Source organism: Arachis hypogaea, chromosome 6 (assembly GCF_003086295.3).
Source record: "Arachis hypogaea cultivar Tifrunner chromosome 6, arahy.Tifrunner.gnm2.J5K5, whole genome shotgun sequence".
Taxonomy (NCBI): domain Eukaryota; kingdom Viridiplantae; phylum Streptophyta; class Magnoliopsida; order Fabales; family Fabaceae; genus Arachis; species Arachis hypogaea.
Genome location: NC_092041.1, coordinates 43631791 through 43636974, shown reverse-complemented (window position 1 = coordinate 43636974; position 5184 = coordinate 43631791). Strand labels below are relative to the sequence as shown.

Genomic DNA, 5184 nt, shown 5'->3' with positions numbered 1-5184 from the left:
AAACATCCCTAAAAGTAGCTAGATCCTACTAAAAACTACCTAAAAATAATGCCAAAAAGCGTATAAATTATCCGCTCATAAGGGAGGGAATTGGTTTGAATTTTAGTGGGTGGGGGTAGGTGGATTGTATGATGCGAAATAGTAGATGGATGTGAGTGGTGAAGAGGTTATGGGGAAGAGGGTAGGATTTGATAGGTGAATGGTGTTTGGGGAAGGGTGTTATGGAAAGGTGTGAAGAGTAGTGAGAATGAGTTAGGGTAGGTAGGGATCCTGTGGGGTCCACAGATCCTGAGGTGTTAAGGATTTCTCATCCCTACACCTTTCTGGCATTTAAACGCCCTCTGTGTGGCATTTCTGGCGTTAAACGGCAGGCTGATGCCCATTTCTGGCGTTAAACGCTAGTCTGGGTGCTAGTTCTGGCGTTTAACGCCCAGAATGCTGCTAGACTGGGCGTTAAATTCCCATTCTGCTACTCTTACTAGCGTTTAACGCCAGCTAGACACCAGACACCCAAAAATGGCGTTAAACGCCAGTCTGTGTGCCATTTCTGGCGTTTAACGCCCAGAATGGTGCCAAACTGGGCGTTAAACGCCCACTTTGCTAGCCTTACTGGCGTTTAAATTCCAGTAAGCTCGCCCTCTAGGGTGTGCTAATTTTTTTGCTGTTTTTGATTCCTGCTTTAATTCTACAGCTGTTTTTGTGACTTCACATGATCATCAACCTAAAGAAGACATAGACTAACACTAGAAAATAAAAATGAGAAAGTAATTAATATAGAAAAATAAAATTGGGTTGCCTCCCAATAAGCGCTTATTTAATGTCAATAGCTTGACAGGAAGCTCTTACAGAGCTTCACAGATGCTCAGAGCATGGTTGTGGCCTTCCAATACCAAACTTAGAAGTTAAGTGTGGGGGCTCTGTCTGGCTCTGTATTGAGAGAAGCTTTTCGTGCTTCTTCTCCATGTTTATAGAAGAAGATCTTTGAGTCTTGAACACAAGGTAGCCCTCATTCAATTAAAGAACTAACTCTCCTCTGTCAACATCAATCACAGCCCTTGCTGTGGCTAGGATGTGTCTTCCAAGGATGATGGATTCATCCTCATCCCTCCCAGTGTCTAGGATTATGAAGTTAGCAGGGACGTAAAGGTCTTCAACCTTCACTAAGACATCCTCTGTAAGTCCGTAAGCCTATTTCATTGATCTGTCTGCCATTTTTAGTGAGATTCTTGCAGCTTGTACCTCAAAGATCCCTAGTTTCTCCATTACAGAGAGTGGCATGAGGTTGATACCTGACCCCAGGTCACACAGAGCCTTTTCAAAGTTCATGGTGCCTATGGTGCAAGGTATTAAGAACTTTTCGGGATCCGGTTTCTTTTGAGGCAATATCTGCTGAATCCATGTATTTAGTTCATTGATGAGCAATGGAGGTTCATCCTCCCGAGTCTCATTACCAAATAACTTGGCATTCAGCTTCATGATTGCTCTTAGATACTGAGCAACTTGCTCTTCAACAGTGTCTTCGTCCTTTTCAGATGAAGAATACTCATCAGAGCACATGAATGGCAAAAGTAAGTTCAGTGAAATACCTATGATCTTTGTATGAGCATCAGATTCCTTTGGTTCCTCAATAGGGAACTCCTTATTGGTCAGTGGACGTCCCTTAAGGTCTTTCTCACTGGGAATCACTGCCTTTTCACTCTCTCCAGGTTCGGCCATTTTGGTTATAGTTATGGCCTTGCACTCTCTTTTGGGATTCTCTTCTATACTGATTGGGAGAGTACTAAGAGGAGTTTCAATGACTATTTTACTCAGCTGACCCACTTGTGCCTCCAAATTTCTGATGGATGACCTTGTTTCATTCATGAAACTGAGAGTCATCTTAGATAGATCAGAGACTATGTTTGCTAAGCCAGAGAGGCTCTGCTCAGAATTCTCTGTCTATTTCTGAGAAGATGATGGAAAAGGCTTGTTATTGCCAAACCTATTTCTCCCACCATTATTGTTGTTGAAGCCTTGTTGAGGCTTCTGTTGATCCTTCTATGAGAAATTTGGAAGATTCCTCCATGAGGGATTATAGCTATTTCCATAGGATTCTCCCATGTAATTCACCTCTTTCATTGCAGGATTCTCAGGGTCATAAGCTTTTCCTTCAAAGGAGGCTTCTTTAGCACTACCAGATGCAGCTTGCAATCCAGTCAGATTCTGAGCAATCATATTGACTTGCTGAGTCAATATTTTGTTATGAGCCAATATGTAATTCAGCATATCAATCTCAAGAACTCCTCTCTTCGGAGTCGTCCCATTGTTCATATGATTTCTTTTAGAAGTGTACATAAACTGGTTATTTGCAACCATCTCAATGAGTTCCTGGGCTTCTACAGGTGTTTTCAGATGAAGGGATCCACCAGTAGAATGGTCTAATGACATCTTGGACATTTTAGACAGACCATCATAGAATATACATATGATGCTCCATTCTGGAAACATGTCAGAAGGACACCTTTTGGTTAATTGCTTGTATCTTTCCCAAGTTTCATAGAGGGATTCACCTTCCTTCTGTCTGAAGGTTTGGACGTCCACTCTGAGCTTGCTCATCTTTTGAGGTGGAAAGAATTTGGTCAAGAAAGCATTGACCAGCTTGTCCCAAGAGTTCAGGCTTTCTCTAGGTTGTGAGACTAACCATGTTCTAGCTCTGTCTCTTACAGCAAAGGGAAAAAGCATAAGTCTGTAGACCTCAGGATCAACCCCATTGGTCTTAACAATATCACAGATCTGCAAGAATTTAGCTAAGAACTGATGAGGATCTTCCGATGGAAGTCCATGAAACTTGCAATTCTGCTGCATTAGAGAAAATAATTGAGGTTTAAGCTCAAAGTTCTTTGCTCCAATGGCAGGAATTGAGATGCTTCTTCCATAGAAATTGGAAGTTGGTGCAGCATAGTCACCAAGCATCTTCCTTGCATCTCTAGCATTGTTGTTGGGTTCGGTTGCCATGTTTGCTTATTTTTTGAAATTCTCTGTAAGGTCCTCTCCGGAGTATTATGCTTTAACTTCTCTTAGCTTCTTCTTCAGAGTCCTTTCAGGTTCAGGATCAGCTTCAACAAGAATGTTTTTATCCCTGTTTCTGCTCATATGAAAAAGAAGAGAACAAAGGGAGTAGAGGAATCCTCTATATCACAGTATAGAGATTCCTTAATGTGTCAGAAGAAAAGAAGAATAGAGGAATGAGGTAGAAAGAGAATGAGAGGAATTTGAATACAGAGAGAGAGAGAGAGAGAGAGAGAGAGAGAAATGGTTCGAATTATAAGTGGAAGAGAAGTGTTAGCAAATAGATAGAAAGAGATGAAAGAGAGAAAGTTTTCAAAAATTTAAAAAGGAATCAAATAAAATTAGAATTAAAAACAATTAGTTAATAAAAAATATTTTTGAAAAAAAATGGTTAGTGATTTTGGAAAATTGGAAGTGGAAAAGTGGTTAGGTGGTTTTGAAAAAGATTAGAAATAGCAATTAGTTGAAAAAGATTTGAAAATAATTTGGAGAAGATAAGAAGTTAGAGAATAGATTTTGAAATCAAAATTTAAAAAGATATGATTGAAAAAGATTTGATTTTAAAAAGATATGATTGAAAAACTACGATTGAAAAAGATTCGATTTTTTTTTTTTTAAAAAAGACATGATTGAAAAAAGATTTGATTTTAAAAAGATATGATTGAAAAAGATTTTATTTTTAAAATTGATGACTTGACTAACAAGAAATTAAAAGGTATGGTTCTAAAATTCAAAGGTTGAACCTTTCCTAACAAGAAAGTAATAAACTTGCAATTTTTTGAATCAAAACATTAATTGTTAGCAAGGATTTTTGAAAATATGAGATAAGATTAAAAAATATTTTTGAAAAATTAGTTTGAAAATTTTCAAAAACCTTAAAAGAAAAATGAAAAATGAAAGTTTAAAATATGTTTGATGCAAAAAGTTATGAATTAACACATGAAAAATTGAAAAAAAAATTGAATTGGAAACAAAATTACCTCCCTTGTGTCATCCTAGCGTTAAACGCCCAGGATGCTATCCATTCTGGCGTTTAACACCCAGAATGCTACCTCTTTGGGCGTTTAACGCCCAGCCAGATATCCTGGCTGGCGTTAAACGCCAGAAATCCTTTCTTACTGGGCGTTTTTCTAAACACCAAAAATGATAGCTTTACTGGCGTTTAATGCCCAAAGTGCCTCTTTACTGGCATTTTATTGCCAGTGAGCTCTTTTCCTCTGTGATTCTTCTGCTTTATGTTCTGAATCTTCATTTCTCTGTATTATTTTCTTGAAAATATATCTTTTTTATTTTTGAATTTTTAATGAAGAGAGAGAAAAACAATAAAATGAAATAAAACACAAAAATGCAAGATCAAAATAAGTAATGCATGCAAGGACACTTTGAATGTCAAGATGAACACCAAGAACACTTTGAAGATCATGATGAACACCAAGGACATATTTATGAATTTTTTTCGAAAATAAAAATAAAATTATCCGATGTAAGCAACAAGATGAACCGTCGGTTGTCCAAACTCGAACAATCCCCGGCAACGGCGCCAAAAACTTGGTATGCGAAATTGTGATTCACAGTTTTCACTACTCCGCATAGCTGACCAGTGATGAGAGAACTTTTGCGTGGTCTAGAAATTTGCGGATAAATCCTCGTTGCAAGTATAGTTTCTAAACCTTCAAAAGTCCTTTCATACAAACGTTTTGGGTATCACAAGTAACAAACCCCTTTAGAAATTGTTAACCGAGTATTCAAACCTCGGGTCGTCTTCTCAAGGAACTGCGAGGAAGTATGTTCTTATTATTGGTTATAAAGGTTGTAATCGGGGTTTAGAAGGTGAGAAGCAAGTAATTTAAATGATGAGTGAATTAAATGGCAATTAAAAATAAATAATAATTGTAAAACAACTTTTGGCAAGATAAGGGAATTTAGAGGTCTAACTTAGTTATCTCTCTCAACTATAATAAAAGTTAAATCTAAACTCCACTTGATCAACCTTTGCCAGGGTAAAGGAAAGTCAAGGGACTAATTAAATTGACCGTTGAATCCTAATTATTTCCGAAGAAAAGGTTGGGATTATTCAGGTTCAGCTCAATTAGCAAGATAACGGTTATTAATTATGTTGAGTCTAATAACTGTTGA

General features: G+C 37.5%; 1 non-coding gene across 1 annotated transcript; it reads left to right on the top strand.

Annotated features, from left to right (window-relative positions):
* The first annotated feature begins 2485 nt into the window (after positions 1 to 2485).
* On the top strand, positions 2486 to 2589 carry LOC112700320 (small nucleolar RNA R71). The gene has a single exon (XR_003153229.1). It is a non-coding gene; the product is annotated as a small nucleolar RNA R71 (small nucleolar RNA).
* The last annotated feature ends 2595 nt before the right edge of the window (positions 2590 to 5184 follow it).